Source organism: Ambystoma mexicanum, chromosome 2p (genome assembly GCF_040938575.1).
Source record: "Ambystoma mexicanum isolate Mex_15411 chromosome 2p, UKY_AmexF1_1, whole genome shotgun sequence".
NCBI classification, from domain to species: domain Eukaryota; kingdom Metazoa; phylum Chordata; class Amphibia; order Caudata; family Ambystomatidae; genus Ambystoma; species Ambystoma mexicanum.
The window spans coordinates 1,001,443,407-1,001,470,075 of NC_090923.1; positions in this window are offsets into that span (position 1 = coordinate 1,001,443,407).

Consider the following 26,669-nt stretch of genomic DNA (forward strand, 5'->3'; position numbering starts at 1 on the left):
GCGCAGGTACCTCTGTCTATCTTGCAGGCTCCGTGCTGGGAGCGCTGCATGGGAGTTGGTAGACAAACAGGTACCAGTTCAGCTGCTGTCGGCTCTCGCCGGAGGTTTGTGCCCATGTTTGCAGCTGGTTTAGTCGCTTGCCAGTACTTGGTGTCACTGAAGTTCCGTCTGCTGGTGTGAAGGAGCGGTTGGGAATCAGAGCGTAGTGCCAGCCAGGCTCCGAATGTGATAGCAGCGGCTTATTGGAGGGAGCGGTGAAGAAGCGGCACACAGCTGGTTTCGGGCATGGAGAAGGGGAGCATGCCCGGGTGTCTGTCGGACAAGCGGCAGTTGTGCGTGCCAGGCTCCTCCTCCGGACTGACTTTTGCGTCCATGAATGCGGACGTGAGCCATCACGGGAGGTCCGCGGAGGAGGGCTCAGCAACGTCCAGGAGCGTTGTTGACAGGCCGAAGGTTGGTGGAAGAATGATGACGTTGTCCCCGCCTCTAACTAATCTGGCCGATCACCGCAAAGGCCGTTGGTGTTCCTGTGGGTCGTGTCCTGCCCACGTCAGCATTGAGATCAATGCCAAGTTTCGTAGCTCGTTTCCGGATACTACGGATGGCAGTCATGTGATGCGGAAATACGGCAGTGGTGGTGATGCCGTGGAAATCCCTTTTCCATTGAAGGTGTCGAGTGTTGCGGATACTCCTGGTCCTGATGGGGTCGCTCAGCAAGGAATGTTGTACCCTCCTCCGAAAAGTGATTTCCGTTGTACTGGTCCTGGCTTTGGACGTTCAGCAGAGGCCAGAGAATGGTGCGAGGGGGACTTTTGTGCCGGCGCTGGAAGTGGTGTCACTTATCTTCACTTCCTGGATTCGTGTTCGGGCCCTTCAATGAACCGTGTGGACTCGAAGAAGATCAAGTAACTAATAGACAAGGTTAGTGTCTTGGGCCAGTGTGTCGTTGTCCTTTGTCGTGGCTCACTCTTAGGGGTGCGAGGTGTAACTTTCGGTTAGAGTAAAGGGGCTAATGTTGTGAGTGGTGTGTTTTTGTTGTGGCCTCATAGTCCATGTTCAGCCATAGTTGCCATGTTAAGCCATATTTTGAAATTCTGTTAGTCTATGCTCACTGTTTAGGGTGGTGCTTCCATGGATTAGAGGGTTTATTCCTTATGTGGGAAGCAAGGACATGTGGGTGGTGGTTTCATCTTTACGTAGCACAGTGTGTTGCATTGGAATTTTGACAATGGGGCTATAACACGCTGGACTGGCGGGTGGTTTTTCCTAAGGACTGGAATATATTGGACTTGAGGGTGGTGGTCTAAGGGGCAACGTTCATTGGGAATGTAATGAAAAGCAATTGTAATGCAAATTGTACCAAGAAATGTGAATTGTATGAAATGTACAATGATGTTTTGTGAGGTGAGTGGGTGAATGTAGTGTCAATTTGGCTATGAGGTTTTTATGCCAATCTTTGGGTTTGGTGTTTGGCTATGTTAGGTGTAGATGTCCGGGTGGATCTATGTCGCTTCATTTCCATTGCTTCTTACTCATCTATAATAATTGTGGATGGCCGGGTGGCTTCACGCGATATGCTGTTCAGGTATTTATTGAGTATGTGCATACTCTGGTTTTATTAGATGTGTGTGCGGCGGCGTATACGAGTTTTATGTGCCTTTATGCAGGTCAATGTTGTGACATCCGGGAGAGTTCACGATGTGGTATTGTGGGATGTGAATCTGAAATAATGGATGCTTGTGGGTCCATTCTTTCCAGTTTTTGGGTTGTGGATGCCGGATTGGGTCCACGAAACCAGGTGGTGTTCTGTGGTCAGTATACTGATACTTTTCCGGTTTTAGGCTGGTGGGTGCCGGGTGGGTCCACCATTCCATTCGTGTTATGTGGTGAGTACACGGTTATTACTCAGTGTTTTGGTCTTCTGAAGTGCCATGTAGGGAATTTTCCACATGCACATGGCTATGTAAGAGGTGTTGTGTGCGTGATGGGTGTTTCATGTGGGGAGTAAATTTTTTTTTGCACATAGCCATGTTAGAGGTTAGCGAATTCCAAGGGTAGTTCAATCTCATGCCATGTGCCTTCGCGTTGTACGGGTTTGCCCCAGGTTTGTTTTATACCGGTTGGTTGGGGTGTGTTAACATGTGTTGTTAAGCCATATTCAGTCAGATGCGTTGTAGGACTTTTGGTTATTCTCTTTGTAAGATTACTGTGGAGTGGTTTGCTTGTTTAGTATTAGCCTGGTCCCTCGGTGTTGTTGGGCTTTTGTTGTGCTCTGTTGAGCTGGGTTGTGCTCGGTGGTGGCAGTTCCGAGACTCTGGGGTGCAGACCAGAGTGGGAGGATGTTTGTGCGATGGGGGTATAGGTTGGTTAGGAAGTTGTGTTCTCTAATGAACTGCGTGATCTGAGAGTGGCAGTCCAGGGTTCCGAGGTGCAGCTCGGAACGGTGGTAGTGCATAAATTGTTATTTTTGTTCCTTGTAGGTTTCCATCGAGGGGTTTGTGTAGTTTCTGGTGGAAGTTTAGGTGGTATTTTGAAACCTAGGAATTACATCGGCATTTGATCTGGAGTTTGGTCATGGTGGTGGTGCGGTGTTTGTCGATGGTCCGTGTGGGCCTGTGGAGCATTTATGGTAGTGGTCCGGTTGGCCCAGTGAAAGATTTCCTTATGTTGCGTGCTGCAATTGCGATCATGGACGGCCGCTGTGTTCTGTTGTTCAGTGCTTGTTTTGTGATGACTTGGGTACAATGCTGGTCATTTTCCCTCGTTCTTTGTTTGTTTCCCAAGGGAGGGGGAAGTGTTATAATCTATGCTTATGAGCATAGGCTCATAACTAGGCTTTGGAATGGTGAGGGTGTCATCATGTGGAATGTGGAGTTTCATCTGTTCTATTATTGACGGTTGGCTTGTCAGTGAGCAAAGGTGTTGATGGGGTGTGGGGCTGTCCCAGTGTTTTCTCCCTTATACTTGTATCCTGTATTTCCCCTACAATCCTAATGTTTGATGGAAGAGATGGACCTGGACATTAAAGACCCATTATAACTTACTTTGAGTACCTGGAAACCTTCTTTCCTACAAAGATCCTTGACGCACCTTATTTTAATTCATGACATCAGTCAATCGATCCGAAGTTGTCGGTGCAGTCTCGCATCTTAAAGATCCCATTCTTCTTTTTTTTTTTTCTTTTTTTTTTTTTTTGAAAACCGTGGCTAGTTCTATTGATGCGATTTGGTTAAGGCTATACATTCATCTCTGGTCCGATCCCAGTCTATAAATCATGGCTTAAAGCTGTTCCAACTGGCTAAAACCTAACTGGGAGAAGAATGCAATCCTGGTTGTGCTCCTCCTCTTCCTCCTCTTCTGTTTCTTGTCTATGGACCACTGACTGCTGGCTGGCTACCTTAGGCCCTCTGCTTATCCTAGTCAAGTCAGTGAAAAACCTGTATATCAAGAGCTTGGCCTCACTTTCTTCTGAGGCTTAGATAGCGCTACTTGTAGTGCTGGTTTCTTCAAACTAAAGAAAATAATTCCCTTTATTCCTGAAAGGTTTCCTGCCCCTCTCATTGCTGCCTCTTTTAATGGCAGTCTTGACTATTGTAATGCCACTTTGCGGGCTTAACCTGCCTATATTCTTAATCGTCTCCAAGTATTACAGAATGCTGCTGTTTGTTTGGCTAAAGGAATTCTCTATATGCAGCCTGTCTTCCTGGCTCATTGTGAATAACACTGGCTTCCGGTCGCTGCTTGCATACAATTACAATCTTTGTGCATGTTTCACCGGGCCTATCATCTAAAAGGCTGTCTTTACAAGAGAAAATCTTGCCCTATCTTCCAGGGCGCTTTTTGCACTCTGCCTCCTTGCCGTTCTCTCTGTTCCACTATATTGCCTAGAATGCTATGGTGGTAGTGTTTTTTATGTTGCTAGCCCAATTTCTGGAACTCTTCTGCTTTTTCTCCAGACTACTCTGGATATCCACCTTTTTAAGGCCTGTTTGAAAAAGTATGTTTTTTAAAACATTTCAGCCTTCCTGTGGGCGGTTTTCATGCATCAAGATGCCTTTTTGTGGCAGTTGTGCTATACACGTTCAAAGGTAGACAGATGGTGAATGTTGACCTTCAAAATGGTTTAACCGAAGGATGCATTACATCCTGCATGTTTTGGTCCGGTCTAAACACTGGTTGGCAGTGATGCTGACTGATTTGGGAGTACTTGAGGGATAGTTCCCTTGATATGACACCCAGTTCCACACAGGCTGTGTGGTCCATGTAGGGGGCTGAGGCCAGCACAACAGACTGAGCCTGATTGGTTCCTCTTCTGTATTACGCAGCCTTTAGGGTGGGGAGGACCAGTTGTTATGGTTGCCAATTTCTGTGTCTCCTTTGGATTGCAGCGTTTGAGCTCTAGGAGGAAACACAAGTTAAAGGGGGAACACCTGGAGATCACTGAATTTTCAGCATTGAGAGCAAATAAATAAAAGGAAAATGGAACTGCAATTGTCCCTCTTTCAGAAAGATGACAAATTTTATGAAGATGATCCAGGAGCATGAGGGGAGGAGGAATAGGTAAGTATCTCCTCCTAGCTCCAACTCTTAATCTTTCACATCAGATCCAGCTTGCTTGACCTCCTCAGGACTGGGTCTCAGAGGGTGAGGTAGAGGGGATATATCTGAATAGGTAGGAAGTGGAGACTGTACTTTCCCAGGTCTGGGATAGCATGGGCTTTTTTGAAACTTCTGTCCAGTGAGGCTCAACTGATCCCAAGACCAGACGATATAAGCACACTCCTACAATCGGACCTCAGACATGAAGATCTGGTCCTGAAGGAGTGGAAGGATCCAGAACAAATTTCCATGGCAAGGTAGGAAGATTATCGATTGAAGCTGAAGAAGCACCGGCCTGGTATCCTGTTGACCATAAAGTCTATTTGGGGGCTCAGCTAGCCCTTTGGGCTAATGTCTATGGGTGATGCACTATTGAAACTGTTGTGGGGGGTTTTAAGAAACTATGCAAGGCCATGGAAAAAGGGTTAAATTCTGCACCTATTCTGATAGAAATGCAGAAGCTGATGGAGTTCCTTTCTGACTTCTCTTACGATTGGCATGCAGGGAACAGCCATGGCTATGGGGGTTGGTGTCTCAGCCATGTGCCACATTCATATAAGGGACTGGAAGGCAGAAGGGTCCACAAATTCTCAGGCCCTGAAGATTCTGATAGATGGAAATAAACATTTTGGTGATTCACTGGAATATAAAATTCACAAGGTTTGTCATGCCGACTAATATGCTGATCTGCTTAAAAGGAAGGCCTCCTCATCTTCCAGACTAAACTCGTCCAGTTTCAAACATCAGCTGCACACTTCAGGTAGCAGGTCCAAGTCCTTTAAGTGACAACAGGGTTTTCCATCTCGACCAAAAGATACAAAATGTGCAGTCCAATCTCGGCAATCCTGACAACCTCAGCAGGCCAGTTAGTGGATGACTCTCACACTTTTTTTCAGTATGGGACCGGTGGTCCTCGGATGACTGCCTCCTCAAGACACTACAAAGAGGGTATCTCATCGAGCTTTTGGCCCCTCCTGTTTATTAGACCAGGACCATAACTCCTATTCCAAAGAACTGGATCAAGAGGAAGGCAATGACCAGAAAAGAGGGCAAGATCAAAGGTTCCTCAGACTCTAGTTGTTCTGGTCCCAAAACCCAGAATTATCTTGGATCTATGTGTGAAGGGCGAGCGGTTCACGATGTAAACCCATCAGAAGTAATTCCACTGATAATGATGGGAACTAGTTGGTGTCCACTGATCTGCAGCAGCCCACTACCATGTGGCCAAAGGCTCTTTGCAGTGGAAATACCTCAGATGTGGGGGAAATGTTCTAATCAACTACTGGTTCCACCCTTTGGGTTGAAGACTGCTCAAATGGGGGCTTTTACAAAGCTGGTGGCTCCCCTAATGGCACATATTCACCTGCAAGGGATTCTGATGTTCTCATAAATTGACAGATCCCAGCTGAACCCCTATTTGGAGCTAGGCTTCATAGAGGCTAAGTTTTATACCAAACAGGCGAGGTTGTTTTGCCTGAGGAGAAAGAGCTGCATCTACAAAATTCTCTGACCAATGTCCTTAGGAAAAAATAGGCTTCTGCACAACAGTTGCTGGTAGTACAGGGCTATATGGCCTCGTGTGTCTTCCTTTCTCCTTGGCCTTCTCTCTATCTGAGTGCCCTAGTTGCATATCGTCTGGGTCACTGGATCCCTGCTTCTCAGTCTTACGGATCCCGGTGACCCAGGACTTGACGAATAATCTAGAATGGTGGTTGGTCAGCAAAAACCTAATGTGGAGAGTTGGGTTAGAGCACACCATGAAGACCATCCTTACATCTGATGTCGGCTGTCTAAGGTGTGGGTGCACACTGGGGGCTATGGCACTACAGGAAAATGGAATTGGGAGGACCTTTGAATTAAAGGGAGCTGTCTGCTATTTACATGGCTATGGCTCTAGGAAATTACTTTTGGTTAATTAAGGGCTGGACTGTCTGGTCAAGACAGACAACACCATTGCCAATGGCATATGTGAACTGTCTGGGTGGTTCAGGGTCGACTTACCTGAATGTCTTGGCTTTGCAGATAAGGTCATAGTCAAAGCGTTACCTGCTGTGCCTGGAAGCAGTTAATATCAGGGGAGTAAAGAATATCGAGACAGATCACCTTAGTAGAAGATTGCCCTCCTCCCAGGAGTAGGTCCCGTCAGTCGGGACCTTCCAGAAGAACTACAGGTTTGGGTCGCCAGTATTGGATCTGGCTGCCTCCCCATCATCCGCAAAAGTCCACAGTTTGTTACAGGCTAGAGGCAGTGGTTGCCTGGAGGGTGGATGCACAGAATCTGGATTCGCCTCCGGGTCTGCTTTAAACCTTCCCTCCCATATCCCTGATCCCCAGGGTCATACAAACGATCAAACAAAGTAGGGCAAAATAAATCCCAGGGGCTGCCTTTTTGCCTTGAAGGGCGTGGTTCCCTTCCCTGCTGACTCTTCAGAGTATGGAGGTTTGGAAGAGCCTGAGGTGGCCTAGCCCCTCTACAAGTGAGTCTCTCACTTTCAGGATACAATGAGCAGTCTGGAAATTGAAGGAAAGGGGCTACAGGAGCTAAAAGCTTAGGTTCTCTTAGAGCAGGTGCTGGATGCCATCCTTCACACTGAACGCCTGTCTACTTCAACATTGAGACCAAGGGGTTGGACGTTTTCATAATCCTTTCCCACTCCCCCCCCCCCCCCCCACAAAATGTTCTTATGTCAGCCATTACTGTACATGCTCTTATATACAGTAATGACCCCTTTTGTCGGCATACATGTTCGCAGAGTCATTACCATTAGCAAGAGGAGTCGCAGCACTGTAAATCAATCCACACTTTCACCAAACGCAAGCGGATTCACCTGGGGCCGGCTCCTTTCAACTGGCGGAAGCAATGTTTTGTCCACTGTACATGTAGTTGCGCTAATGAACCATGGGTCGGCACAAAATAAGAAATAACTCAGATGTTCTTACACATCCTCTACTCCTGTCACTATTATGCAACAACAATACACACACTGTTAAACCAAACTGCTCAAAAGAGCATACAATCAATATTTAGTGTTTCAGAAATATCAGGAAATCTAAAGAAAAAAGAGAAAAGGTTATTTTAGCCCACCACCCTCAGACAGCCGACAGCACTTCGCAAAGGCGCGCGGCTCGTTCTTTTTGAGGATTGTGGGGGAAAGGGGCGGAGCTTACAACCGTACCTCTGTAAATGGGTAAAATGAGATATTCTATAAATAACACTTCTTTTAGTGTAATAGAGAGGTTAACTGAAAGTCTCTTCCTTTTAGGAGTCTTTACCCAAGGTTTAAGCAATATTCCTGAGCCCAAGAAAAACGGGCATTCGGTCTCCTCCACAGCCGACAGCACTTCTCAAATGCGCGCCTGTCTACTTTGAAATACTATGAGGGGCATTGGGGGAATTTTCTTAAGTGCGTTGCCAGCTGTGCTTCTGTTCCTTAAAGATGGGTTTGATGAAGTGCTGCTTGTGTCCACTGCCGGCGCGCAGTGGGGAGCCCTTAAGGCTCTCAAAGGGGCAAGGAGGGCAAACTGCAACATTGGTGGGAATGTTCCTTAAGAGTTTTGGCTCTACCCTATCCCTCCTATAAGGGTTTACCTCCTTGGTGCTAACCTTTCTCCAAGGTCCTCCCTTTGAGCCCACTGGTATGCTTCCGCTTTAGCACTGCACTCTTAAAACTGCTTTCTTAATTGCTATCACATCATGTTGGAGGTTGCAGGAATTCGGTCATCTATGTCGGCGTCCCTTTCTTCAAGTACTCCCAAAGGGTGTAGTCTTCTGACCCTAAATTTCTCCCAAAAGTGGTATCCAACTGTAACACTTCTCAATATCTGGTTCTCCCTGCTTTCTTTCAGGATCCTAGAACCCCGGAAGAAAAGGTATAGCACTCTATTGATCAGAGAGGAACGGTGTTGGAGTATCTTTCTAGAACTGAGGGTTTTAGCGCGACTGACAGTCTGTGATTTTTTTTTTTTTTGGTCTAGCATGGTCGTGCCTGGTAGTTGTTCTAGAGGAGTGGTTGTATCCTGGCCACACACTGGGTTTCTGTGCAGGATATCTGTAGGGCAGCCACTTCGGCTGATCAGAACAGGTTTATTCGGCATTCTAAACTGAACCTGAATAACCCTGGAATGGGTACTTTTGGAGTTTGTGTGCCTTCTGTTGGCATGGTTTGAATTACTTTGTGTGGTAATAAAGTGGTGATGGGATGCTGAAGCATTGTTATGTGTCTTGTTGGCACCTTTCCACATATTTCTGCTTTGTTAAACCTCATCAGTAAGTACTGGAATGAGTAAGAGGGATGAGGAGGTAGTACCCGGATTACTTACCAGTCATTTTCATTAATCCTAATCTTCCTCGTCACTGTACTGACTACCCTTCTCTGCCGCTCTGCGTGTGGACGGTCCCATGATTCGGCTTGGGAAATTGGTAACTAAGAGATGGTGGGAAAGTAGAAGCCTTATCCCTCCAAAAAAAGTTCCTCAAATGGAGGCAGGACAGGTAAGCACTGTGATGAGTAGAACTAATAATTAAGATTACCAAGAAATAATAGGCGCATTTCCCCTCCCGCTTCATTGCGCATGGCAGATTATGTAAACGGTGAGTGATAATTGGTGCTGATTGTTTTTGTGATTATTTCATGGGATTCTTTTGTTTTAGGGTCTGGCTGGTGCCGGAGCTAATGAAGGGTCATACCAGAGGGGACCTCTTGTATTCAGCTTCTCTGTTATGCATAACCAGTAGCTCTCCTGTAGATCTGTTACAGCAGCCGCCATTGTGTATGAGTAAGGGAAGCTCTTTAACGTGAAATACTGCTTGTTTTGCTTTAAAGCGTTTTTTAATGCTCTTTGGTCGTCATTTTCGCCAGTTTCTCTCACCCACTGTTGCCACCTGTGCGTCACCCCCTCACAGCTGATACCTGTGGTACATTGGTAAACGATTTTAAAACCTTTAATGTAGCCACCACCAGTGGAAAGGTCATTATCGACCCATCAAAAAGACCAGGAACGTGCTGAATACAAAAGGACTGCAGTATTTCTGAGCCTCCCAATGTTTCCGTCTTCCTTTTTTATTTCCACCACTATGGAAAAGTTTAAAAAATGCAGGTAAGGCATGCAATAAAGGCGAACATGTGCTCTCTACAGCCACCCTTATCGTCCCCATCAGAATGGAGTCCAGCATCATCCAATTCTTCATAAGCAAAGGCACTCCTTTCCAGTTTCCCATTCAGCTATCCAATTAACAGATCTGACAGTACAGCTTTGATTTTCTTTAAAATATTCACCATTAAACTTTGGAAAGCAAGCTTGCAATGTGCTTGAGAAGTTGCTAGGTTGTACACCGTAGCAATTACAAGTTAAGGTGCTTGTATTAAAGGCTCTATAGCGTTGAGAGACAGCCCATGGAATTCAGTATCTGAGACTCGTGACATTTATTTTTTAATACTACTGTATTTTTTATTTTTTTTTATTTTAGGCTTTGAGGAGAGTGTCAAATAGTTGAACACATTTTAGTTTGCACATTTCGTTATATATGTAAATATATTATAATGAATGCTCCTGGTTTTATGCATATGTATTGTTTGCTCTCTATCTGTATTTATCAGTGTTAGGCAGAAACCTGTGCAGTTCCCTCCGGGACCACTGCAAAAGGCTTAAGACTACAGGTGTTGGCAGTAAACCCAATTGGTAGCGGTCTGTACCACCCAGATTTACCTGGTAGCTGTGGCTGAGCAGCCAGACTTCTCTCAAGAAGAGTTAGACAGTATATAGAGTATACAAGGTAGGTACCAAAATACAGTAGCACAAGCAAACACTGACCAGAGCTTGGGTATAAAAGTATATAATGATGTATTTAAAAACACACTTTGTAAAATACACTAACACTAATATGGCAAGCAAGTTCAAACACAGTCCCTATTAATATATATACATCCCTGATCACTTATTGAACAAGTCTTAGTTAAAACACCACTTATTTTCAGACAGAGGTGAGCACTTAACCTAAGATGGCACTCCAATAAGTTAATTGAAAAGGGAGGGGAAAAAGGCAGAATTAGGAACATACACAATACCAACTCTTTAAGAGAACCAGAGCAAGTCAGAAAAGGCAGAGTCTACTGAGGAGCAAGAAAGTCATAGGCCAGGCCCACTCTTGGAGAGAGCAAGGCGGAATGTGTCCAAGATCACACAGTTGAATAGTACTTTTAAAGAGTCTTTGCAAAGAGTTCAAAAAGGTTTTGATCAAGTCAGGAAAAGTTAGTTAGGAGGTCCCAAGTCACCCTAGGATAGAAAGTCAAGGATTTACGGGACACCTTGAACAGTCTGTTGCAAGGGAGACCAGGCGGGACTCAGTACCTGAAATGGTGCGAAAGCTCCAGCGGAGGCAGTTGTTCCAGGCAGCGGGTGCAAGTCGGTGCTTCGTCCAGGGGAAGAGAAGATCTCGACGTGGAGGAAAGCTGGAGGTCTTTGCACTGCCTGGGAAGAGACCAGCTGCGGAGTTTCCCGGTTAAAAGGTACTACCCTTTTATTCGTGGTAGTGGTGAAGCATGGTTATCCGGCCGCCGGGGTGCTTGGCATGGGCGATTCGACCACGAGACGATCCAGGAAGGCTAAAAGAGGGCGAACTGGTTATCCCCACCAGTTCAGAGGAAGAAGACTCTCCGGGATGAAGATCTTCTCTGTCGTTGGGAAGTGGTGAGACGGTTCAGCAGGGCTCCACCGGTGGTGTTGTCGTTGCAGGTTGGCTCAGCTTCTCCCTCTTCGGATTCTTTGGTCATGTGGCGACTTCTCAAGTTCCAGTCCCCAAAGCCCTGCTTTTATGCAGAAAACCCCCATTCATCAGTCCTAGCTGTCACTCAAACATGCTAAGTGGTGAGCCGGGCGGCTCACCACTGGGCCAATCACACAAGAGTGTGACTTGGGTTGCCGAGGCAACTCAGTCCAGGGTGCCTAAACCCCCCCTCCCACACATCCTGTAGACCCAGACAGAGTGGCACCACTTTTGGAGGCTTCTGTGGAGAAGCCCGCCAAAAAGTGGAACAAAGGGCTTGACTTGGGTTGGAGTTACAGAGGCGAACACAAGCGCCATTTTAAAACCGAGTCCTGGCAAAAAGACCCAACCGGGGAAAATAAATATTAAATGAATAACCCAGCGGTATCTTTAACATTGCACCAAAATAAAGTAAAATGAATGTGAAAATCCCATAGGAAATATTCCGTTGGAATATTTCGCGTGGTAACCACTGCCACCAGCCAGAAACTCGACGAGGGGGGGATTGCACACTGCCCCCTCGAAAAAAAAAAGACCCAGAGGCAATCTAATTACCCCTACCAATACTTCCATAATATGATGGTTTGTACTGGTTCTGTTCACAATTTAAGACTAGTAAAGTCAATGGTGACTTTACATGCCCTGGGAGACGGTAGTCGGTCCCAGGGTATGGAGTCTATGTTTGGGGGTCACTATGACACCCCTGTGTTATTGCACTGAGGGTGCTGTGTAACACACTTACCAAAAACCACATGAGACCCTATGGAGTAAAAGACCCCATAGCCCATAAAACACATTACAAAGTCAAAGGATATCTCAAATCATGTCTAAGAGTGGGAGAAAGAGTCTCACTCTTAGCAGGAGAAAAAAATAAACCCCAAAAATCCAGCAAAGCTGCTGGGGGACTCATTAGGTTTGGGAAATTAGCCTTAACAGAGAATTCTCCCTAACAATCGGCATTCATTTTTATTTCTTTACTAACATTGTTTTTTTTTTTTTTACTCTTTTTATTTTTATTTTATTTTTTTCAAAACAAATGTTGACACAAGCACTTTAACTTTGCAGTTGCATTTTCAAATGTAATCTGTTTAGGAGCATGCTGAGTAGAATTTTGAATCCCTAGTGATAATAAACAACTGCTTAATCTGTACACCTAAAATCACCACGGAGTTTGAAATGGTTTTACTTTGTGATTCACTTTTTATGTTGTATTAGGATGAGGCATAGGTTAGACAGCTAAAGGTGGTAAACGGATTGCTTTAGGTTGCTAATTTAGCACTAACAGTGAAAGCTCAAATATTTAACTCACATGTCACCAATGCCAAGACATGTATGGGAGTAATTGGCGGTGGACTTCTTTGGACCCCTGAGAGATGGCACATACGTGCTGGTGCTCATAGATGAACACTCAAGATTTCCAGAAGCACAAATCGTGGACAGCACCGCTGCCTCAAGTGTCATCCCAGCACTGGACCGCATGCCGTCTACATATGGCATACCCAGGATCATCAAGTCTGATAACAGAGCGCCATTCATGAGCAAGGACTTCGAAAACTTCTCGAGATACATGGGATTCCAGCACCGGAGAATAACACCACGGTGGCCACAAGCAAATGGCATGGTCGAGAGATTCATGGCCAACATCAAAAGAACATTACAGATAGCGGCCATACTCAACAAACCGTTCGAACAAGCACTCTATCAATTCCTTAGGGATTATCGACACACACCCCATAGCACGACGGGCATATGCCAAGCTGATCTGATGTTCCGAAGACCGGTCCAGACGCGACTGCCGGAAGACACACATTCGGCTGAAACAACGCCACTTGAACAGGAAGCCAGGGACGAGGATGAAGCAGCAAAAGCCAAAATGAAAGAGACCGCGGACCACAAGAGGAAAGCTCAGGAGTCGAACATTGAGCCCGGAGAACAAGTGTGGATGAGGCAACCCAAACAAAGAAAGGAGGACGCCACGTTCGCACGAGACCCTCTGACGGTCACACAGAGAAAAGGGACTGATCACGGCTCAGAGAACTGACCAATCCTCTGTCACTCGGAATGTATCGCACTTAGAGGCCAAAAGGAGCGACGCTGAGCACGAGCAAGTGGGAAGATACAGCGATGATGACCGTGGCCAAGACAACCCCTACGTAGGAGATTGGGAGATCTCTGAAAGTGAAGACACTCAGGTGTCACCAGGACAGACAGAGAGGACACCGAGCATTCGTGCTTGACCACAAAGAAGCTGCATCAAACCTCACAGACTGATCGAAGAGATGGAGTGAGGAGAGGCAAGTACCTTGCTTGTTAAAAAGAAGGGAGATGTCAGATTGTCTCGCAGGGCTTGCAGCCAGCCCACATCGTTGTGTGGGCCGACCGCCGTTGCAGTCGTATCGTCCCTGGAATGGAAGTGACGTTTGGGATAAGGAGGGGGGACGAGGGGGAAGTTCGGCAGTTCCTGCCAGTGTTGAATAAAGACCCGTTAGCAGCAAGCCTGGCTCCCGCGTATTATGTCCCGAGTTCGGTGTGAGGGCCCGAGCAAAACCTCACAATCACTTCTAACCTCTTCCCGCCCCCCCTCAAATCAGTGCTGATCTGCAGTTTACGGTGCTGCACAATATAAATCCAATGCAGAAAACTGAGGGTGAATTGAAGGTATTTGGCAAGATGCCCTGCACAAGTTACAGCCCTGCCTACATAAGAGTCTGCTCCGTTAATTGCATTTTTAATTTGGCCAGTCTTCGTGGCCTTGGTCAGCAAAGCCAGACCAACATCATGGGAACGCATGCCTTGATCAGCAAAGCCAGACTGACAGCGTGGGAACACGTGTTGCATGGTGTCTTTTCCCAGAGATGACCAGGAGGAACAGGTACAATAGGAACTCTTCTTTATTGGATAGAGTGCAGGACAGATCAACACTAAAAGGTAACCGGACAAAAGATTCAGGTAAAGTAGGAGACCGGTGCTCTGGCAGAGGACTACATCTCCCAGCTGTCTTTGATTTAATACACACACATTGCAGCACACGAGTCTTTACTCTTTCATTCACCAATTCCAGTCTCCTTGGGGGTTGGTCACTTCTAGGGCTTATTAGCCCAGTTCTTTGCTGAAGGCGACGGACACCGTGATATGGCGGGGGCACGCTGGAGAGTGTCGGTTTGTTTTGTTTTTACCTTCTACTTTCTATTCTGTTCGTTTTTTAAAAAAACGTAGTACTTTTATTTTCCTTTCAGGCGTTACTGTGCCGGGCGGCTGACTGGATATCGTGGTTCATTGAAGAAATCATTGTAATAATTTGTATTCCCACACTTAAAGGTAAGATTTTTATTTCCTTGTATATCGCTTTTTGCGTTTCCAAGTGTGCCTGGACTTGGGGAGACCGGTGCTCAGGCCCGGGACTACATCTCCCAGCTGTCTTTGATTTCACACACACGCATTGCAGCACGCACGTGTTTCCTTGCTTTCATTCACTAACTCCAGTCTCCTTGGGGGTTGGTGTATACAATTCTGTGGCCAATCAATTTAAGCGATCACGCCGGGAGCGCAGCCCGAAGTCAGGCCAATGTCCGGCCCGTCTATGCTCGCCCGGGCAGATTCTGTGCTGTGGGCACAGCAGGCTAACAGCAAGACGGACAGTCGCGGGGAGATTCTGGCTTTGGTGCTGCCGCAAATGTGGTTTCCAGCAGGCTGACGGCAGATGCAGGGTAAAGTGCCATCTGGGTGCGGGAGTCCTCCTATATGCATGTCTGATCACCGCACGATGCCTGGTGGCCCATAAAATGGAGATGTACTCTCTGTAGGAACTCCACTGTCTGGATTTGGTGTTTGTCATGGAAACTTGGTTTTCTAACTCAACAGGTGTGGATGTCATACAGTCATTACTTCCAGGATACGCTACACTCCAGGTAGACTGAGGGGCAAAGCACAGGGGGTAGCATTGATTTATAATGCACAATATGAATGCTCACTGCTACCCAGTTCACTGGAGGCATAGTTGGAGCACCTAGTTGTGAGAATTGTAGTAAATTCCAATTGGGTAATGCCATTAGTTTGAGATACCGCCCCCCCATCCACCAATTCTGCCACATTCGCTACAGTCTTTGTGAATGATGCATCTAATCTAGCTTTGCAATACAAAAATGTAATTGTATTGGGAGATTTCAATTTATGGGCAGAGGTTCACACCAGCACAAGTAAATGAGGGTTTCCTTAAAGCCATGAAGCAACTTCAGCTAACACAACAGGTAATGGGCCCCACTCATGTTAAAGGTCATACTCTGGACCTCATACTTGCCTCCCCTTCGCTCGTGAAGGTCTCTCCAAGTCTTCCACTTACTTAGTCCGACCATTACATTGTTCCTTTTATGATTCAGACAGTTGGGCAATATAAAAAAAAACCTCTATTCGTAGACACCAACCAAGAGACGTAACTGGCTGAGAGCGGACCCCACCTCTTTTCTAACACTAGTCTTTTCTAAAGTTGCCCAGCAGCTTTCCAAGGGACCTATCGGAGTCCGGTTCCAGGGCCTCCGACATAGCTACGCTGACTAATGCTATGGAGGCAGTGGCAGACGAAATGGCACCATTTCAGATTATGTCAAAATCCCCCCTATAATGTGCCCCCTGGTAAATTCCAGAACTACGCCTCTTACAATTTATGATCCTACAGGCAGAGCGGAAGTGAAGAAAACGCTATGAGGTCCAGCTGTGCAAAGACTATAAGCAACAACATACAGCTTATCATGAGGCTTTAAAAGCAGCCAAATCTCTCTATTTTGTTGATTCTATTCAATCAGTGGTCAATACTCCCAAAAAGCTTTTTGAAATAATAAAGAATCTGACGAAGCTAGCTACGAGCATTGACTCAGCTAGTTCACAATCATTGTGTGATGGTCTTTCGTAATTCTTTACTAGTAAAATTAAAGGGATTAGGAAGGAGGTTACAGAAAAAGGGAATATTGAACACAGTAACGATAGGATCTCCGAAAGTGGGTTAGTGGCATCTCCCTTTGTAGCTAACATGGCTGCATGTTTCTCGACCTTTGTATTAATAAACAAGGAGGAAATGAGCAAGACAGTTGCAGGAATTAAAGTCTGCATTTCCTCTTGACGACATCTGCCTGCATTTACTAAAACTAGCACCTGAGGTTTTTTTTTAATGAGACTTTGGCCGCAGTGGTGGACTCGTCTCTGACTTGGGGTCAAATTCCTAATAAATTAAGAGGCTTTGGTGATGCTGATAAAAGATGCTTTGGTGCTGAACTGCGCCAATAAACTGTGATTGTTGCACTGTATCCCATCACTAAAGAACATCGAAACTACAGATCTTCATTTAATTGAATTTCCAGAGGATGAAAGACTGGAGAAAGTAATCTATGTCGCTTCCAAGGAAAAGAAAAACCAGATCTTGAAAGCAGCAGAAAACCTGCTCACTATGGGATTTAGACTGTATGACAATGACAAACCAATAGAGGAGAAGCAAGGGGAAGAAGTAAAAAGGTAATCGCCGACAACAAAGGAGAGATAGACACCAAGTACCAGACGTCGAAGTCCATCGTAACATCAATGAAAGTGGGGATGGAGTTTATGATGACAGTTTCTTGCAAGTAACAGTGAAAAACAGAAGTTTCAACGCCTCATCAGGAAGGAGAGTACTAGAGGAAATGAGGGGTATTGAGGAAAACTGGACATGTTTGGCTGGAGCTCTGGCGAACAAAAAACTATTTCATAGCCAGTAATAAATGAAGAAGCAGGGCAGGGTTTAAAACGGAGCACAAATATATTATTAGCTTAATGAAATATGCGCTGCTTTGCCCATTTTGTTCTGTCTGGGTGAATTACACTTTGAAAACTTTGGGATAATATGCCTACAGGAGACCTGGCTGAGGGAAAACCCATTACTGGAGGGATATGACGTTTATATTCATCCCGCAGTGAAGGGGATAAGTGGGCTCCCGACTGCGGGATTATTAATGGTTTAAAAAAAAAAAAAAACATCAAAATCAAGGTGACTAATGAATACTGTCTATCACCCTTGGTCCAAGCCCTCCTGATTGAAATCAAGACTGAAAATTCGAACCAAATCAGGTCCCTCTTACTCTTAAATTTATACTGGAATTCTGTGGAGAAAAAGAGTGTTTGAACATTGTATCAAAGACCATGGACGAGGCTATCGAATTAAGAGCTGATTTTGAGATTCTTATATGTGGCGATTTGAATATTCATTGCTTTGACACCAATGGTACTATTACAAACCGTTGCATAAACTCAACTCCACAAGTATTGAGTGGCCTTCTATGTAGAGAGCAAATGGAAGAGAGAAACATCAATATGGATAATGGGTCCATACAGGGGTATATGCCTCAGATTTACCTGGAGAAGAGGGAAAGCACGACAAACCCTTGATAATCTGTTTGCTTCTGATAAACTGTATGCAAACTTAACAGATTTGAAGATAAAGGAATCGGACAGAAGTGATTATGACATTTTAACTGTCCATCTGTAACTGGTCACACTAATTTGATGGGGGATAATATCGATCTTTATGATGAGCAAGGACGTAATAGAATCCAAATCAGTTACGGAGCAAAGGAAACCACTGTATTCGACTCAAGCCTTGAGACATTCATGGCTATGAGCACTGGAACCTCAAAGGGCGGTTTTAAGGAAAAGCATGTGTTTGATATAGGGAAACTGAGAAAAAAAGATGATTCTGAAAGCTGAGTTGCTCCGGGCAAAGAAAGATTCAAAGGGATTGCTGATAATTAAAATAACAGTATAAAAATTGGTTAAAAAGCCACAGAAGGCTTTTTGACTAGCGTGGTGCTGTGGAGATGCTTAGACTGATTAGCACGAAAAATACTATGGGTATATGGAGAGTAATACATGTCTAAAAGATCCTCAAAGCTCCTTAGTTTCTAATTGAGTGTCAGCAGAATGATGTAGAGAACATTTTCAAATACTGTTCAAATCAGACCAGGCGATGGAAAAGGCCCAACAACTATCCAACACAGTGTGGTCCTTTTTGATTAAAAAAAAAAAAGTGATGACATCAAAGCATTGATCCTAGCTGCTAACAATTCAAGGGTGCCAGGTCCTGATGGCCTGACTAATTGTAGACTTAAAGAGGACCCGGACGGATGGACCCGGACGGATGGACCAATGTGATGTTCGACCGGTTTAATGAAATAAAAAAACAAAATTGATTCCTCCAACATGGACGTCCTCAATAATTGTACCCATCTTCAAGAAAGGTGATGGGGCGGAACCAGCAAACTATAGACCGGTTGCTCTTCTTGATGTTATGGGGAAGATTTTTGGAGCCTTAATTCTTAGGGAGGTCAATACTTAAGAGTTCAGGTCATTATGATAAATGGCAGGCCGGTTTTGAGAAGGGCATAGGTACAGCTTTAAATCTTTTCATATTCAACCATATTAAAGCTGTTACAAAAGCCAAGCCTGGGAGCAGGGTTTATCTGTCATCAATCGACCTAGCCAAAGCATTTGACCTTATGGAAAGAACCAAATTGTGGGGAAAATGGAAGATCTGGAACTGTCCCAACGATTTGAGAGAAGTATTGATGGTACTGCATATAAACACCAGCATAAAGGTAAAATTGGTTAAAAAAGGCCGCCTCACAAGTCCAATTAGAACAATAGGCCTCAAATAAGGGTGCACATTGGCGCTGAATATGTTTAATCAGTTTATTTCAGATTTTCCAAATGCCTTTGACAATATCCGAATGTTCCCTCCGAGACTTACAGGGGAAGCAGTTGGGCGTCTGCTATATGTACACATGACGCGAGCTGCAAGAAACAAACATTTTCAGCAGATGGGATTTATCCCAGTACTATCTCAACATCTCTACAAACATGCATATATAAATAATGCTGAATAAACAAAACTAATTGGATCACCAACACATGTGATTGTGGAACTTTGTTCATACATAATTGTGGCGCAGCAAGAAGATGTGTGGAAAATGCACAATTCATCTACAAAACAAGTGTAGCACTTAAAAAGAGAGAAAATCCCAGAAGTGACTAGCCTGATCTACTTGGGGCGTATGCATTAACAGCATAATAGAAGCACCCCAAGTATTGAGGCTAAAATTGAAAATGAGAAATCTGACGACCCCACAAGGAAAAATAATTATAAAAAAATACTGCAAATTCACGCTGCAGCCTTTAATCGACATTTATAAAAATGAAAGCCATCCCGGTAATTACTTATGGGTCAGAATCTACAACTCTCATTTCTAAAGAGCTATGGCCGAAATTATGATTGTTTTGGAGACAGGTGCTGATACTTCCAACAGCTACTCCCATTGCTCTAATACGAGAAGAGATGTGGCTAACTTCACTTCATGCATCTGTGCAGTGGAAGCATTGGCCTTCTTTTGAAAATGCCTATTGGGCGATTTGGAAGGAGGGGCTAAAGCTTTGAAGAAAGCTCTGTCCGACGATTCGAACAAAGTGCTTAAAAATTGGAGATCATCATGTCTAAACATCTTGGAAGAATCGAGCGTGACAGAGGAATTGCTGAGGACATGTCCCGGCAAAGCTAAAAGAAAAGTTTTTGATCAGGATGGGATCTTGACCAGAGAGAAGGTTCGAAGTTTAAAACTTTATGGTCAGAAAGATCTTGCACATAGAGCAAGAGGGAATCCGTGTCAATACCTGAAAAGATTCACATTCTACCAACGTAGAATGGAATTCATGAGATTTTGTATAAACTTGATGCCTACAAAAGAACTATTGGAAGCAAGAAAAGTCATAACAGAGACACTATAGATGTCGGCTTTGTAAAAGCCAGAGAGAGAGAGACTCTATTCCATTTCACTATGCATTGTCCAGAACTTATACAAGAAAGAAGTCGATGGCTGGGCAAATATTGTGCACAATACAGGACGAGATCAATTGAGGAATGGTGGTCATTGTTGTTATAAGGGGAAAGAATCTCTTTGACACCAGCCCTTTTAGATTATCTGAAAGAAGTGTTCTCAAGTATACAGGAAAAGTCTATTAAATTAAATGAAAAATTAATAATTGTGCCCCAGATCGCTTGCTTTAAATTCCAAATCTGACATTGTTAAAAAAATGAGAGGCGTCAAGAGATTGGCATTTCATGTTTTGGTCTTTCACAATGACCACACGCTTCAGCTAAGCTTGCTTAAATGTACATATTCACAACAACACATACGTTTGATTATCTTGCTTCCAAGTCAAATTGCAAAATTGTAAAATTTGGCATTTTATTATTTTTATCTTACTTTTGTATTTTTTCTGTTATCTGTTTTCTTTTTATGATAAAAGCTTAAGGTTTTTAATTGTAAAACCAAATGCTAATTAAAAAATAAAATACTGCTACTGAAGAAGCCATCCCTTGATGCTTCAGTCCTGGCAAATTACTGCCCCATTTCACAGCTTCCCTTCCTTATGGAAGGTATTCGAAGCAGTGGTTACGCCGCAATTACGGGCCTTTTTTGAAGGACAGAACATCCTTGATAGCTGCCAAATAGGCTTTTGCCCATTGATGGGGACCAAATCGGTCCTGTTATTAGTACTTGATGACCTTACCATGTTCGGAGACAAGGGGGGCTCGGCAGGCCTTATTTTACTGAACCTGTCGGCCGCCTTCAACACGTTTGATCATGGGATTCTGATATCCAGGTTACAAGAAGCAGGGTTCACGGGGGCGGTTCTGGATTGGTTTCGTGCTTTTCTGAGTTCACGCTCGCAAACAGTTTCTCTTTGCCACGAAGGCGCTCGATAGGGATAGTTACTTGTGGGTTTCCACAGGGCTCTGCCTTGTTACTCTTACATTTTCATTTATAGATCAGGCCACCGAGGGCACTTATTCACTCGTTTGGGTTCATGGTGTTCTCTTATGCTGATGACACCCAGAGTTTGTTCACACTGGATCCTAAACAGGGTGATGTGAACAAAAGTAAAAAAAAAAATGCCAGGATTCTGTCCTGGGCTGGATGGAGGAAATTGGCTTAAATTAAATGGCGGGAAGACAGAGGTCCTAATCATCGGCCCTAATCATCGGCCCTCTTGAGGCAGCTAAGGGATGGACTGACTATTTCTAGCCATTATCGCTTGGTCCTTTGCCACAACCTGCCAGAGTGGTTCTTAACCTGGGTGTAAAAATATCGGAAACTTTGTCTAGGGAGGTCCAGGTCAACACTGTATGCGGGCTAGGTTTCCTTAAACTTAAGCAATTGAAGAAGGTCCTCCCTTTTGTGCCCGAAATCTTTCGCAAACAGATACTAGCAGCATGCCTTAATGGCAGCATTTACTATTGCAATGCTATTTATCTAGCACAACCAGTGTATCTCACCCAGTGACTGCAAGTACTTCAAAATGCAGCAGTGCACCTGGTGAAACCTATCCCGTTTGAAGCAGGAGTTACCAAGGTCCGGCAATCTCTTCATTGGTTGCCTATTGAAGCCAGAGAAAAATTAAAGCCATGTGTTTGATCCATCGGGCCCTGAGTGGCAAAGGATGTCTAGCTATTCAGGAGAAACTTCAGATCTATACCCCAACCTGGTCTTTAAGATCCTCCAATGCAGTTCTTCTGTGTGTACCTAAGTCTAGGTATAGGAAGAAGTGGCTGGGGGGGAGGGCCCCTAAGCTCTGGACCTCCCTTCCTTACCAGTTAAGAACTATGGTTGGCTTCCTATCTTTCAAACAAAAGCTCCTGACCAGTCTCTTCTTTTGAGCTGATCCTCCTGGTCTCTTTGTCCGGTATCGGTGATAAGCGCCATGATGCCTTTGGCGACAGTGGCCTATACAAATAACTGAATGATTGGTTTGTAGAGAACATCCAGCGGCACACCCTCTCTCTCAGCCAGTCTCTCTCCAACTGTCATGCATAGAACAGTCAGCACTCACACAACATTCCACTCTGAGAACTCTCATAACTTCACCTTTCATGCATAGAAGACAAGGCAGGTCGAAAGCATGTTACAACACATGCAAATACAGGCAGGAAACACATTAATGTCTGTGATTTCTGTGTGATATATATATTGAATGTGATCAAGCGGCCTGTTGACCGCGAAACGCGTCGTTTTCCTGCACATTTCCTTGCCATGCTGACTTGAAACAATAAAGGATTGTCAGTTTGGATTTAATTTGACGTATGAGCCTTTTTGCAGAGTCATCCAAGCTATCTTTGCTGTTCCTGGGAGTGCATTCCGCTGACCTTCTTTTCCCGGTTCAATTGTGGATCTGGGGACCTGGTTTATTATTTATATATATATATATATATATATATATATATATATATATATATATATATATTTCTGAGATTTCAAAAAAGGTAGTAAGTGCTCCTCTCCAGAAAGAACATGGCATGATAACCTGTTCTGAGATGAGAGTTGGCAGCACACGCTTTTTGCTCACTGTACCTTTCACAGATGGGGAAATATCCATTTGCATATCAGTCTTTGTCCCGCCCACATGGGCAGTCCAGCACCAAAATGCTATGGCAATTCCTCTCTGAACAAGAGTACCAACAGCAACCCCATACACGTTTCAGCCTTGTTGGGCCTCAACAGTGAGGTGAAGCTGTGTTTCCCTTCCCATGCATCCTGTTACGCTCACCTGGTATCCACAGGGACGCCACCCAGCCAGTTGGTCGCTTGTGCCATTCTCAGTGATTCCATGGTGTGGTTCTCGGTGGAAATTCCGCCTGGAAATTAAGACTGTGTTTACGACTGGACGACCAAGGTAAGTTTCCCCCCACCTCCATTGTGATTTCAGCCCCTCCGGGTTCTCTTCTCACCTTGTTGTCGAAGTTGGTGGGCTCTCCGTCCTGCTTTCTGGGCAGGGGCGCGTTGTCTTTCGTGGGCGTGTGCGGTCCAGTTACTTCACTGACAGCAGCACAAGTAATGTCTTTCAGGTAGGTCTTATTGCGGTTTATGGTGTTGTTGTTCTTGCATGCCTTTTCTCTGTTCGATAATGTCTCTTTTTATCTCCCTTAGGTTCGCGGAGCATCCGCTTGGTGAACTGGGTAGGCTGGTCCTCGGCTGTAAATGATGGTGCACAATAAGTGCTATGATGCTGTAAGTAGGCGATTTGTGCTGTCTTGTCTTCACTGACCTGTGTTTTCTCTTTTTTGTAGGTTGCGGTGTGGTTCCAGCGCGGGTGGAGTTCCGGAGGTATGCCGGTCGAAAAGCAACCAGCCAGGTAAATCTTTAAGCAATTTGTGGTGGTAATGTCTCTCCTACCTCCTTTAATGAGGTCTTTCTTCCTTTCTCAGGTGCTTCGATCCGGGCGGTGAACCGTTCCAACGGAGCTGCCCATGAGGTGCGAGCAGTGAAGGATGGAGAGTGCAGGTAGGATTCTGCTGCTAACGATGTTCTTTGTCTTTCTGCAAGTCCGGATTTTGCCAGGCTTGTGAGAAAGCTGGACACAGTGAGCGTCACGTTGCTAGTAGCAAAGTAACGCGAAGCGTGTTGTCTTGTTCGGTGTGGTTTAAATAGCCTCTGCAAAGTAGTCCAGGTAAAGTAGTCCCTAGGCCACCACACCCAAAACACTATACAGCATACCTTGGTTCTTAGGAATCAAGCTATGTGGATGCCTCCATGTTGGCTGAAAGCCTAAATAAAGTAGTTCCTTGAGCAGATGTCTTTCAGTGGGTATGAGCCTGGCGCCAAAGGCGCCAGCACTGGCCCATAGAGGGCCTGAAAGGTGGATGCCCGGCCTTATTTGCGATCCGAGTCCTGACTCCACCTGGCCAATGGGCCTGCCAGTGGGGGTATGGGCTGAGGGCCGTGACACATTCCCAGTAGGGGGCTGCGCATGTCCACCTTCACCCACGCATGGGAAGGGATCACTTCGGACAGGTGGGTGCTGTCCAGAGTGTCCTCGAGGAGATCGCCATTCTTCTTGCAAAGGACGCAATAGAACTCGTCCTGGGCAACCAGGTAAACAAGGGTATTTATTCAACCTACTTCCTTGTGCCAAAAAAAGATCTAACGATGCGCCCAGTATTAGACTTGTGCCCTGCAAACAAGTATGTCAAGCCACAAAAATTCTGCATGACTACACTCCAAGAGGTAATCCCCTACTAAAAAAGGGGGATTACATGGCAACATTGGATATGAAAGATGCCCATTTTCATGTTTCCATGTTCCCAGCGCACAGAAGAGTCTTGCGTTTCAAGATAGACATCCAGCACGACCAGTTCAAGGTGCTGCCCTTCGGAATAACCTCTGCTCCAAGGGTATTCACTAAGGTACTGGCGGTGGTACGCAGGGAGGCAATCCCATTATACCCTTACCTGGATGACTGGCTCATCACAGGGGAAAACCCCGTAATTTGCAGGTTAAACATTCAAAGAACAATCTACCTCCTCTTCCTATTGGGCTTCTCAATAAACGAGAAAAAATCAAGCCTGCTGCCAAGCACCCCAAAACAGTTCCTAGGAGCTGTCCTAAACACCCAAGAGGGGTTGGCCTTTCCATCAGAGGAAATAATTTGAAATCTGTTGCTGCAAATTCCTCAATATCAGTCCGGTTGCCAAATAAGGGTACGCAAAGAGATGTGTTTGCTAGGCATGATGGCATCTTGCATTTACCTGGTTCCCCATTCACGCGTGCGCCTGTGACCCATGCAGGAATGGTTGGCAAACAGTGGTCTCAAGCAGGTGGTCAGTGGGACGATCTAGTGGTCATTTCGCCAACACTAGCACAAAGTCTTCACTTGTGGACAAGAGAGAATCTGACAAAAGGGAAACCCTTTTACGATCCAGAGATACAAGCCGTCATCACAACAGACGCTTCCCTGGCAGGGTGGGGAGCACACTCCCTTCACCACACAGCTCGGGGTCTCTGGTCTCACACAGTGGCTCAGAACCATATCAATCTGCTAGAACTTCTGGCAGTCTTCAGAGCACTTTGGGCATTCAAAGCCCTCTTATCCAACCTGTCATGCAAATCCTCACAGACGGCGCAATGGCTCTGTTTTACTTAAACAAACAAGGGGGCTCTCGTTCACCAAATCTGTCCAAGCCTGCCCAGATAATTTTGAAATGGGCACTAAGACAGAACATTTACCTGTCATCCCAACATGTTCCAGAGGATCTCAATTCACTAGTGGACGCTCTGAGCAGCGATTTCCCCTCCCAGAGGAACATGAATGGCGAATACACAAAGTCGTAGAAGATCTCTTCTCTTCTCTCAGTTGGGCTTTCAAACTATAGACCTTTTCGCCACAGACAAAAACAGACCATGCCCAGACTTCGCATCCAGGTTCCCCCAGCCAGGCTCCAAGGGGAACTCTCTATGGATGAATCGTTCAAGGATGTTTGCCTATACTTTTCCACCAACCCCTCTAATGAGGAAGGTCGTCAACAAGATGCACAGGGAATCGATGACGCTCATCCTAGTTGCTCCTATGTGGGCGAGACAATGGTTTCCACACCTATGCAAACTGGCGGTGTGCGACCCCATCAGACTCCCGTGCTGGTATAACCTACTCTCCCAGCACGAAGGACAAACGGTGCATCCTCAACCCAACTCGATGAACTTGGCAGCATGGCTCCTGAAGTCAGAGTTCAGCCATCTCAATTTACCCCAGAGATGTATGGATATCTTAAAGGAGTCAAGAAAACCTAACACAAGGCACTGTTACTTTGATAAGTGGAAAAGATTTGTTATTTGGTGCCAGAATAAACAAATCAACCCAATTGATTGTACTCCATCCAATATTATCACCTATATGCGCCACCTACTGGATGCAGGGTTAGTATTTAATTCACTCAAGGTACACCTGGCGGCGCTGTCAGCCTACACTGCCTCCCATAACAAGGTGTCATGGTGGAAAGTGCCAGTTGTTGTCAAGGCCATTATGGAAGGGGTACAGAGACTCCACCCTCCAATTTCTAACCCACCATTAGGTTGGGCCCTTAATGTGGTGCTTGCTAAACTCATGGGACCTCCCTTTGAACCCATGCACAAGGCTAGTATCAAACACCTAACTGATAAAACTGCCTTCTTAGTAGCCATTACATCCATAAGAAGGGTCAGTGAATTTCAAGCTTTCTTTACTGTTCATAAGGATAAACTGGTTTTATGCACTCATCCTAGGTTTTCACCTAAGTTCATTTCAAAATTCCATGTTAACCAGTCCATGGGTGCGTGGCTACGAGAGCCATGTGAGGAGTCGGGCTCTGGGTGAGCTCCTGCTATCCGGAATTTGATCCTGGCCAAAAGTGCATACATTCAGGCACATATGCCCTGAAAACTCACACCAATTGCACACCTGAAAGTGGCATGGGAAACCAAACTGG